General features: G+C 43.9%; 1 protein-coding gene across 12 annotated transcripts in view; it reads left to right on the top strand.

Moving 5' to 3' along the window:
* The window catches only part of FYN (FYN proto-oncogene, Src family tyrosine kinase), a 216006-nt gene that overhangs the window by 15652 nt on the left and 187390 nt on the right, over positions 1 to 12964 (top strand). The window lies entirely within an intron of this gene.

Below are 12964 nucleotides of genomic sequence, written 5' to 3' on the forward strand. Positions count from 1 at the left end.
CACCCCTACCTGGAACTCTGGAAGGAAGCCCCAGTGGAGTGGACCCTGCCCTGGGGCACATTTAGGCAGAAACAGCCCTGAGCTGATATCCCTTCCCCCTGTTTCCCAAAGCTTATACATGGCGTGGGAGAAATCCCAACAGTCCTTGGACAGCTGTGGAGGTGCTGTGAGAGCTGGGCTGGGGCATCCCAGTGTCAGGACGAAGAGGGCACAGAATAGACTGGGTCAGTCCCACTGCTGAGGACTGGCCAAGATTGGGGCAGCAGATTTCCACCAATCACGTCAGCAGAACCAGGCCAGCATACAGAACAAAGGGGTGAGACATCCCAGGGAGGCCAGGGAGAGCTTGGAGGGCAAGGCGGAAACCAGGTCCTCACCCCATCATGTGGGGGTCTGTAATCAGCCCCTCGGGGAAGGAGGGAGAGGGAAGGAACACAGCCCTGGGAGGCAATCTGAGATGAGCTCCATTTGACTAATTGCCCTGAAGGAGCAAAATTTTTAAATCTGAAGGGCAAGTTGTCTTGCGGTAGCAAGATGGGTTTTTTTTTTCCCTATGGTAGGCAGAAATGCAGTGGTCATGATCAAGTTGAAATCAGCTATGAAAAATGTGCACAGCTGGGTAGTAATTATAAATTTCAAACCTTGCATATTGCGTTTGAGCTGTGCTTTACCAGGATGATGGTGGTGATGATGGTGACAATGGTGATGGTGGGAAATTCGCCTACTTGTATTCTTGTAGTATACTTTTCCGTTTGTGTAAATTGTGGCTTACCTGTACTTGGTTCATTCTGGGCAAGAAGTGGAAAACTCTGTGCTCTCAAGGACAATCAGAGTTGTCCACTGGGTATTCCAAAGTTTTAGTGAAGATTTGGACTTTCCATGGTTTTAACTAGTGATACTTCTTCTCAGGGTCCTTGGTTGCCATGGAGTCAGGTCAGTGGGAAGTATTAAAATTTCAGGCTTTTCTCTCATGAACTCGGCTGTGATGCTGGAGTCTAGAAGATCATTTTTACTGGGTGTGATCCTTCATATCTTAAAGGTATCAAGGTGAATACTGGAAATTACACTCTCTGACTGACTATAATGGGAGAAGCTCTTCATTTTTATTCAATCCTCATGTACTAAATAAAGCATGAGTTTATAAAGGGATTCATTTCCAAGTATAATTCATAAGTAGTTATCAGAACACTCAAATGAGGTGGGGGGGGGGACCAGTTAGCTCTTTTTAAATACATTTTAATCTCTCTTTGACATTCATGAGAGGATGATGCTGCATTTAAGAAGATGTTTTAAAACCTGCTGTTTCTTGAAATGCCTAGTAATTTTGGAAGGGAAAGCTTTAGTCTCGCTTTAAAAAGCATATGTTTGGTGGGGCGGAGTGAGGTGGGAAGTTGCCTGTTAAGATGCTGCTTATGTATTTTCCTACTCAAAAATTATGGCGACATATAAATACATCTCACATTTCTCTCATCTGTCAGGCATAGCCAAGGGAGCAAGAGATGGGGAACTATAACCACTTTTTGACAGGAGTCACGAAAATAGTTTAAATTATAGAACTTAAAAAAATGTTGATTAACTGATACCATTTCCATAATATTTTTGACCTATGAAATAGTTCCCTTCAAAATCTCAAAATAGAATTTTTAAAAATTAAAAACGTCCCAGATGTTAGAGAAGAAAATAAAACTTTTTATACCATTTATATAAACAACTAAAAGAACATAAGACAGTAACTATTCTTGGTACATGAGGCTTCCCAGGTGGCACAGTGGTAAAGAATGTGCTTGCCAGTGCAGGAGACATGGGTTTGATCCCTGGGTCAGAAAGATTTCCTGGAGAAGGGCCTGGCAATATCCTTTAAAGTTGTGTTTTATAGTTAATATTTGAAACTGTTGCTATCTTCAATTGGCATTTACGTATACATAATATTTTTAACAGAAAATAGCATTTTCTACAGATGCACGTAAGCTCAGAGCAAATTCTGCTAAATGGAGGCTTTTCTCAAAAGAGCATGAAAAGTGTACATATTTAGCCCAAATATTTTTGCAAGTCTTTTATCCCCATTCAGGATTCTTATCATCAATAAATATTTGTTATAAGGCAAAACTCATGAAAATAAATTCCTCTATGGTACTTTTAAATGCTTTATCATATGTAGATGACACAGAATCATAGATCATTCCTAATTTCACTCCATTGTAGTACAGAATATAAATGTATCTGATTAAAACCAGGAACATCATCAAAATATTGCCACAAGTTTAGATGCTCCAAAACATCTGTAACCCTATTTTAGAATTAAAACTTGGACACTGACTTCTCTAATGTAGTTAGTGCCTTCCTTTGCTCTTGTTGGGATAAATTTTAACATCTTCCTATTTGTAAGCCTTGTTTTCAGTAACTGCACTTGGTTAAACGCTTTTTAAAATCTGAAATGTTTTGGCACTTCATTCCCTACTTTGAGCAAAGATTTCCAACTGTTTTGGAACAGAACACACCCCAGCTTCACAGCATTCATCCACATACCATCACAACACACTTAGGCTGATTTAGAGAATCATTTCTCAAACATTCCTAAACCCTAGTTGATGGTGACAGGCAGCAAAATAGAAGATGTGTACTTACAATGCCACAGTGTTTTTTGTATTCACAGAAACACTTGATCACAAAAATTTCATAGTTCAGTTTTTCTGTTTGCAAGAGACTCTGTAGATGTAGCAATTGCAGTTTGTTAGGATATAGCCACTTGATGAATGCAGTTATGAATTAGGTGTATGCCATACCCACTTCAAACAACTTCCTGCCCATAGGTTTCTTGATTTAGTAAGGACAATTATTTATAGCATCACAAAATCTGTATTCTGCAAAAACAACTTCATCTTGTGTTAAACTTTTGACCAATTAACAGTTGTATTCACACTAGCATGAGATATTCCACCTGTGACAGAATGAACTTTCGCAAGCTTTATTGTGCTCCCAGGAAATAGATGGGGGAAAAAATAAAACCATAGTTGAAATTAATGGATTTTCTGTTTAAAACACCTGTTAATACTAACTTACAACCGGAATCATTTGTATGGTTTTTTTCTTCTGCTAATGAAACCAATAAATTAAAGGTATCACTTCACTTTTCCAATGTGCACCAAAAAAAAAACTGAACTCAAAAATAAGCAGAATCAATATAGAATAGCAGTCATTTGATCCAAAGGAAAAGTCATGCTTCCTAGAGTGCTATCAGTGAGCCTGCCATAGCTGTCTGTGTTAAATTGTCATCCTTGGGCACAGTCTTATTACAATAACTGTTATGTTAGTATTTGCAGTAGCTACTGATGCTTCCTTAGCATCAGTATATTGTATTAGTATATACAGACTTACAGAGTGAATAATATCAGTGAGGCTCCCATGCTAGATAATACCAGAGAACATTTTGTGCAAGCTCACATTCATCATCAACTTTCCTAAAAAAGCAAAAATGTGGTAATTTTTCATTTGTTGTTTTTTTTTTTTTTTCTTTTTCAGCCCATTGTTGCTGAAGGGGCTATTGCAAAGTAAAATGGAATAGCAATCAGTAAATGACAAAAACACTGGCATGAGCACATTCGCATCATTTTTGAAAAGGTCTGTTTCCTGCAAACACTTCACGCACACCTAACCTGTAATTTTCTGTTTCCCATGGACGCTTCTGACTGGTGTTTTGTGCATCTCTGGCCGCAGTGTGGGTTAGCACAGCTGGCCAGTGCATCCGGTGTGTGGAGGGGTCTGCCAGGGGAGAATGCAAGGTGTTAGCTGCTCTGGCTGCTCATGTCCAGTGCTCTTTATTTTATTGGTGAGCATCCTACCTATTTTCCTCAAAAGAGAGGTATTTACTGCAGCCAAGACTGGAAAAGGACAGGAAAACACATGGATTGTCATTGGTTACCATTCCGACTTAATCACATGGTCGGATGGAAATTCTCTTCCCCATGCAATCGTCCCATCACTAGGAGGCAAGACCATGGCCGAAGCTGGAAGAGCAAAGTGGAGGCTGTGTACTCAGTCACATCTGATTCTTTGCGACCCCATGGATTGCAGCCTGCCAGGCTCTTCTGTCCATGGGATTTTCCAGGCAAGAATACTGGAGTGAGTTGCCATTTCCTAGTTCAGGGGACCTTCCTGACCCAAGGATTTAACCTGTATCTTCTGGGTCTCCTGCATTGGCAGGTGGATTCTTCACCACTGCGCCACCAAAGTGGAAGGTACCAAACCCAATTTTGGTGCCTTTTAATGCAACTCTTAATAACAGTCCTTGGTTTAAACAAATGAAACATCTGGACAAAGCTTCATCTGATGGGCTGCAGGGGCAATGGGTATAATCTAGTGCTTTCACAGATAAGCCAGGACCTAAGGTCACCCAGGCTTCCTGGTGGTTCAGTCAGTGAAGAGTCTGCCTGCATTGCAGGAGACCACCTACAGTGCAGAAGACCTAGGTTCGATCCCTGGGTCGGGAAGATCCCCTGGAGAAGGATATGGCAACCCACTCCAGTATTCTTGCCTGGGAAATCCCACGAACAGAGGAGCCTGGTGGGCTACAGTCCATGGGGTCGCAAAGAGTTGGACACAACTGAGCGACTAAACCACTGCAAGTCACCCTAGTCAGAGATCACATTTGTCTGTCTGTTTCATACTGTCCTCTTTTGGCCAGACTGTTCTGATAAGCCTGCCTCTCTGCCCTCCTATATTGCTGGCTTCCAATCCCACTGCTGAGTGAGCTTTTTTTAAAGTCCTTGTGAGAACACATTGCTGGGTAACACCCTTCAGTATTGTCCTCTTGAGCTGGAATAGTTGAACTCTTCACCGTAGCCCAGGGAGCCTCTTAAGCATCCACCCACCCAGCTGGCCCTGTAGATTTTAAACTTCCAGGTACCATATACCTTCCCTGTCTATTCTCTTCGCCAGGGCGGTTCATGAGAGCCACTCAATACACTTTCTCAAAGGAGTGAATATGATTTGAGTCGATGAAAGGAAAACAGAGGAAGTGTCTTGCTAATCCATGGGAATAAGGAATGCAAGTCTAAATCTCTACATCCTAAATATTATTTCTATCTCTGATAACAGAGTTGAACAGCAGAATGTAACAGGACTACATCCTCCTTCTCCACCATCAGAGGTGTTATGATGCCTACAAACCGTTCTGATTCTCAGTCTCCCAACCCAGGGAGAAAAGTGTGAATTCTAGTGCGTCTATTGTTTCCTCCAGCATTAGGCCAGAAATTTTGTTTGGCGTATACTTGGTGTACGTGGCAAGGAAAGGTGCTTTTCTGATTGATTTGGGGAAAACGGGGCCACATGATGGTGGTGGTGGAAATCACGATTTTGAGATCTGTGTTCTTACATGACTGCTTTCTGTTGGATCTCTTTTTAAAACATGCTGCCGTTCAGTTTCATCATGAATGCCTTTCCAAGGACAGTAAACGGTTTTACACACTATGACATCGTTTCCATGGCAACTAATGTATTTTAGCAAAGAGAGAGACTCTGCTAGAAGTAGGCTAAAAAGGACAAATACAGAAATGGCACAGTGTAAAATGTGGGACAATGTGTGTTGTAGTAAAGATTTTTTTTTCTGACTTCTTGTTTAGGAAAACCTGTGTCAGTAGATCCTGGTTTCTTAACTCTTAGTAGTAAAATGTTTACTATACCCAATATTATCTAGTATTCTGCTGACACAGTTTCTTTATTTAGTACTTGGTTTGTTTTTTTTTCCTTCCTTGTCTGTTTCCTTTAACATGTTGTTCGTTCCATTAACATACAACCTTTGTAATTTCGCCCATTTTTAAATGGTGAAACTTCATCTTCACCTCGAGTTCTCCTGTGGCAGCCACCTTACATCTCTGCTGCCCTTAATGACAGAACCTCTGTGGAGGGCTGTCTCCACTACCTGTCTCCACATCACATCTGTTAAAAAAAAGAATCAAAGTCATTCCAAGCAAGATTTTACCCCATTACTTGCTCCAGTTACTCACCTCTCATCCTCTAAGGTTATTACAATTTAGCTCTTGAATTTTTCAGAAGCTAACATGTAAATGTAAGTATGACTGACTGTTAGTCACTCACTTATGCCTGACACTTTGCAACCCCATAAACTGTAGCCCACCAGGCTCCTCTATCCATGGGATTTTCCAGGCAAGAACCCTGGAGTGGGTTGCCATTTCCTTCTCCAAGGGATTTTCCCAACCCAGGTATCAAACCTGGGTCTTCTGCATTGCAGGCAGATGCTTTTATCATTTGACCTTCAGGGGTTATAAGTATACATTTCAAATAATTCCGCAAAGCATCAAGCCCCATGTGGGAGCCTTTGTGTAAACCTAGTTTTAAAAAAGTAAGGGATTGGGTTACCCTGCTTTGTGTGGCTGAATGTACTTGGATTTTTTGTTATATGATAACAAAATGCTCTCAAGTAAACCCCAAATGGTGGGCAAATAGCAGTCAGTTTCCTATTTAACAGAAAAAGAAGCCAAGGGAACGCTCTCATGACTTAGAAAGATAGCAAACCAGTCTCTGGGATGGATGAGGGATGATACCCTCATTTATCTTTTGTTGGACCACATGGTGCATTTAAAAAATTCAAACCAACATTTAAAAATTGAACACTTTTATATAAAAACTGAGATTTCCAGCTTCTCAGGAAAAAAAAAAATACAGGGAGGTCTGGCCAAGCCTGCCTTCCGTCCTGACAACAGCCTGCCCAGGCAGCATTGCAGCTGTCCTCTTGGAATGGAGCAGGGTTCTTCCGCTCACCCCAGCCCCATCTCACATGCTCCATTCATTCCTTTTACCTGCCTGGCTGCTATGGGTTGTTTAATATGTGACTGTTGCTGTACCCTCTCCCTTTGCCCAATCACAAAGCAAATAAATAGCAGAGCTAGGAGCAGAACTTGGTTTCCAAGCCAACTACTTCCTCCCTGGCTGTGTACCAAAATTCTGTGTGTTGGAGCGTAATTCGTAGTTAGTGGTGAGAGGGATCATTAGGAAGCGGAGTCTATGCTTTGCACCTTACTGCTTGCAGTAGAGCCTGTGGTTAATGGTACTAGGCATATTGTTCATATTTGGGGGGGCCTTCCCCTTCTGTTTCTCTCCGAAGGCTGTATGTGCTGTTGGTTGTGATGGGCAAGATGGCAGTGCTCCACTAGTGTTAACATTTCTGTGTGCATAGAAACATAGGCAAGAGGGGGAAAGCTCCCACATCATAACAGTGACCCCAGAGTTTCTAGATTTTTCAGTGAGGTGAGTGAATATTTATATAAAAGAAATAAGAAGGGGGTAGTAGCCCAGTGTGTCTAGCATTGGCCAAGGCCCGTGACATCTTCCCAATGTAGGAGGCTCAAGGGTGTCCCCGGCCACTTTTGCTGTCCTCTCCCAGACTCGCCTTTTCCTTTGAATTCCTTCTGGGTCCCCTTGATTTCAGGGAGCTGAGGACACCCTTGAGGGTGGCGTCCCCTTGTCCCCAAGCTCTTCACTGCCCTATGCCCCTCACCACTTAGAACATGTACTCATCACTATGCCCTTTCTAGGGGTGGCTAAGATGGGAGAAGAGTTGCAGGTGCCACCGCCTCAAACCTTCTTAGAAGGTTCATGTGTACAGGAAGACACAGGAGGAGGATGAGCTTGTCTGGGACTAGAAGGAATGGCCAGGGGGGGGAGAATTTTTTTTTTCCTGGGGAAACGGGGTAATGAGGAATACCCCACAACGAAAGGCCTTGTCTGAGCAGGGTCCTGTCCTGGGGCCAGCCCCAGCTGGGGGCTGCACAGCAGAGCAGGGTGCCCTGCGTGTCTGCGTGCAGCTGTGGAGGCCCTGGGTGCCCACTGTGAGAGTGGGCCTGTTCCTGGGTTGCAGGCAGGGAGCCAGGGACTGCCCCCTTACCAGAGAACATTGAGGCGCTTCTGTGTGCACTCTGTACGTGTCTCAGCTTTCTTTGGAATTGTGGCAGAGTCTGGCCCTGCCTGGTCTTTTTTGTGCCTTGGATCCTAAGTTAAGAATAACCGAAGGAACAGTGCCCCTGCTGACACGCTTGATATGGAAGCTGCTATCAAATGGCCATTTTATCCTTGGTGGCCACTGACATCACACCACGTACAGCTCTGAGTTCTCACTTGAGTTCTGATTGAATAGAGCTGTGATCGTTGGAGCAGAAAGAAGCCATTCAGACGTGAATATGTGGAGACGTGTCTAGTAACGTGCAGATGTTTTTTGGCAGGTCAATAAATATTTTAAGTCTTTTGCAAGTAGTGAAAAGGGTTGAATTGGGAATAGAGGAGATTCTGTGGCAAGAGAAAAGTATACCTCATTTCTCTCTCGATCTTCCATTTCTTAAAATAATCAAACAAAAGCCCAAGCCATAATTTAAATCTTGGCTACATCATGCCCCTTCCTTACATCATGTCTTAGTCAAGACGTGATTATGATTCTAATGTATTGAATCTTGGTTTCTCGATCACATTTTTCAAGTAAAAAGGAAACACTGGGTAACATTAAAAGTAACAGCCGAATCTTCAGATTGGATCTTTGTCACTTATTTATAGCTAAAGACATGGGACTAAATTTAAAAAACAGGTCATCTTCTGGGTACATGGGTGTATGTGGCATGTGGGTGCACCCTGGATTTATAACTCCCTTCCTTCCCCAGCACTCTCCCCGCTCCTACGTGCAAGAGGTGGCAGGTCGGCCTGATTCAGTGCAGTTTCATTTCCTTCATTTCTGTGTTCATCTCTCCACCCTTCACACCTCCATCCACAGAGGTGGCACAGGTCCCCTTTGTGTTGCCAGCACAGTACTTGCTCACTGCCATTCTGGCCACAGACAAGCTGGTGTTCCATTGGAGAGGCAGGGACCAGTCCTACCTGAAGTGCTATAGGAACACAGAGGAGAGGAAATCCAATTCTTCATAGAAGTGGAGCCAGAGGGAAACAGGAGTGGAAAGGTGGTTCTGTCCTGGGCCCTGAAGGCCAATCGGGAGAGGATGCTACTTACCCAGCAGAGTGAGTGAGACTGGAATAAGGATCCTTAGTCCAGGGCCAGGAATATGCTGGGGCCTCTGTTTTTCTACCCTTTCCTGAGAGAGGCTGGTTGAAAAGATACTGGTGGGTGCAGATGTGTGCCCCTCACTACCCGACTTCTAAACTGGCGTTCACCTGTCTCTCACCACCTGGCCTCTGCCTTAGCTTCCCACCTTTCTCCCTCTAGCCTCCCACTGTCTGCACCCACCCCATGCTCTGCACTGTCCAGCCTCTTGCCATTCTCCAAACATGTGGCCAGTGTCCCTTTGCCAGGTCAGGGTATTCCTCTGCTGGCACTGTCCCCTCACAGGGTATATGGTGGGTGCCCATGGGAGAGGTCCCCTGGCATCTGAAATAGGAGAGCAGGAGGGGTGGGGTGGGGGTGGCTATGTCAAGAAGGAGCTCAAAGTTGAGGGCTTCTCAGTATTATTTTTGGAGTTTCCTCTAAAAAGAAAAATCTTTGTGTATTCCCCCAATGATGGAGGACTTGAGCTGATCTAGAGAGTGGGGAGGATTCGTTTTGGGTCCAGGCCTCATCCTTCAGCTTCCCTTCCTGCAGTTGATCACACATTTGCAGCATTTATGGATCTGCCTTTTCCACTGGGGGAATCTGGGTCACTTCAGTCATGTTCTCAAACAAAGTATCAGTACTACCTCAGCAGGAAGAACAAAGGCATGGACCATGCCCTAATGCCCACAAGCCCACGACTGGGGGCTTTTATATAGAAATATGGAAATAGTCAACTATTTATATGGAAATAGTCAACTATTTGAGCTTCCCTAGTGGCTCAGATGGTAAAGAATCTGCCTACAATGCTGGAGACCTGGGTTCGATCCCTGGGTTAGGAAGATCCCCTAGAGAAGGGAATGGCAACCCACTCCAATATTCTTGCCTGGAGAATTCCATGGACAGAGGAGCCTGGCAGGCTACAGCCCATAGGGTCGCAAAGAGTCAGACAAGATTGAGCAAATAAGCTGAAAGGTGAATAATTGGTCAGTTTTTTTAATGTGAATGTGAAAGTGTTAGTGGCTCAGTACTGTCCGACTCTGCGACTCCCTGGACTATAGGCCGCCAGACTCCTCTGTCCATGTAATTCCCCAGGCAAGAATGTTGGATGGGTTGCCATTTCCTTCTCCAGGGGATCTTCCCTACCCAGGGATTGAGCCCGAGTCTCTTGCATTGCAGGCAGATTCTTTACCATCTGGGTTACCAGGGAAGCCCTTTTTAAATAAAGAAGTCATTGAAATAAAATATTACCTCTATTTCATCCAAGTATTTGATGATCAAAATTTATTTGTTCTCTACTTTTCAGAAACAGCCTTTATTTAAGAACGGTATAACTGGTTTTTAAAAAGCTAAAGCTACTCTTCATTCAAGATGGGTTGCCATATGAATTTTACTTTCAGGCAATTCTATTTCATCCACCCGTATTCTCTTTGAAACAATGGAGCTGGTGCCTAAAAATATCTCAGGCCGTGTGTGCTTGCTGTGAGTCTTTGAAGTTTACGCTGTGACATCCTTCTGGTTTCTGGCTGCGGGATGGTGCATATATGTATTGTCTTTGTTAATTAACTCCGTCTGTTTAGTAAGCCTGAAAAAGAAATTGGATGATGCTGCATGTATGTACGTATGGATAAGATTCTTTGTGTAGTAGTGAGCCAGCAGCTGCAAGTGGGTTTTCAGTTTTCCTTTTAGTACTGATTGTTAAAGAGCCGTGGAGTGAAGGCTCATTCTTCCAGAGCATGTTGCTGAACTTGGTACCCTCTGAGGTTGCTATTGTGCTGTGTACATGGGAGAGGCCAAGTTTCCTCACTGCTTTGGATGAGGGTAATGATTCCCCACCTGCTATTTCTGTGGCAGATGAAGGCAGCCGTCACCTGGCAAATTAGAACATTCTACTTTATATATCAGAATGCTGCTGCTGTTGCTGCTGAGTCGCTTCAGTTTTGTCCAACTCTTTGCAACCCCATGGACTGTAGCCCACCAGGCTCCTCTGTCCATGAGATTCTCCAGGCAAGAATATTGGAGTGGGTTGCCATTCCCTTCTGCAGGGGATCTTCCCAACCCAGGGATCAAACGCTCGTCTCTTAGGTCTCCTGCTTTGGCAGGCAAGTTCTTTACCCCTAGCACCACCTGGGAAGTCCATATATCAGAATGATGGTCTTCCTAAACCTCTTTGTAAGTATTTGAGAATGGACGTCAGTCTTCTCAGTATAGATAGATGTTCCCTTTGGTGAAAAGTTCTTATAGTACTGACTGACTCTTTGCAGGTTATAGAGAGGCCAGTTGAAATTTCTAGAGAGAGAGAATTCCTTTTTCTTTAACAGCTCAACACTGTCTAGATCCCCAGTGGGAGAGCCAGAATAGAAGGCATGTATTGCCTAGTGGCGTTTGGTAGGATAAGACAGCGTGTCTCAGAAGCCAGGAAGAGATGGGGCTGTGGGTTGCCCAGGCACGGACTGTGGCGAGCTCATTAGCACATTCTCTCCCTCCAGCCTCTGTGCTGCTTCTCTTGCGTGTCTGCAGTGAGTTCATGATTTGAATGCCCATCTGCAGAAGACAATATATCAGTTTCTAATTCTCTTCCCCATGGTCATTTTTTCTTCCCTTCATTCTGAGTCATCTTTGATTAAACAAAACAAAGATGTGACTGTTAATTATGTAGTCTTCCAAATAGTGTAAAAATTCTCTTGTGTGTGTATGAAGAGGGGATGGTTTTGATGGGGTTGATAATTTATGATGGGGGTATTTTAAACCATGGGCCAGAAAGAAAGATGCTAAGAATCATACTAAAAGCAAGTTTGAGTCTCTACTAAGATAGGAAAAACTGTTTCTGCTTTTTTTTTACCGCAGATTTTTCAAACCTTTTACTTTCCACCCTGACATATTGTTGTCAACATAATTCCATTCAACTATTTTTATTGTTCTTTTTAGGCACCTTATTAAAACAGAAGCTTTGTTCAAGCAGCTAGAATCACAAAGAATACACAGTATTGGCAGGTTGTAGGCAGAGTACTGGTAAAGAATTCACCTGCAATGCAGGAGACCCTGGTATGATTCCTGGGTTGGAAAGATCCCCTGGAGAAGGCATAGGCTACCCGCTCCAGTATTCTTGCCTGGAGAATCCCCATGGACAGAGGAGCCTGGTGGAGTGCAGTCCATGGGATCGCAAAGAGTCAGATACGACTGAGTGACTAAGCGGCAGCAGACAGAGAGCGTGAGAAATCTGGAGGGCCTGATCCTGGCATTTTAAAGATTCATGTGAAGTGGGCATGGGTGCCTTCAGTCAGCATCAGCTGCCTGCAGGACTTAACACAGGTTCTAAGGTGATCTCGGGACTAGGTTTCCATGCACAAGTTGTGCAGGCTGCTGGATTGGCAAAGCCTCTTGGAGAGGGTCTCCCAAGCGGATGGGAAAGCAGGCCCATGCCAAGAAGCTTGTTTCGACAGTGAGGCTTGCCCACAGTCAGACAGGAAGTGGGGCAGATAGGGTCTTGGGACTAAGGGGAGGCTTAAGCCAAGAGGTGTGTGGAACAAGACCTCGGGGACACATTTTTAACATGTCCCAGCTATGGATGACTTATAGGCACTCTGAAAAAGGAGTGTGTGTGTGTGTGTGTGTGTGTGTGTGTGCGCGCGCGCGCATGTATGCATGCATGTACATACTCAAGATCTCTATCCCTATTTTTCCTGGTTCTGGAAACTTAAGATCTCATGCTGGCTTCCTTTGGGTTTACAGGCCCAGGTCTTTGCAGTTGCAGGCAGGTGTTTGTGGCAATTGTGACTTCACAACAATTGTGTGAACAAGAAAAAAAAAATTGTGGGCAAATCGATTGTCTGCAGCAAATGAACATTTGATGGTGGTGCTTTGTTGGTGGTTTACACGTGAAGAATGCTCAGTTCCCTTGTAATTTTTTTTTTTCTTCTACAG

Source organism: Ovis aries, chromosome 8, assembly GCF_016772045.2.
Source record: "Ovis aries strain OAR_USU_Benz2616 breed Rambouillet chromosome 8, ARS-UI_Ramb_v3.0, whole genome shotgun sequence".
NCBI lineage: Eukaryota > Metazoa > Chordata > Mammalia > Artiodactyla > Bovidae > Ovis > Ovis aries.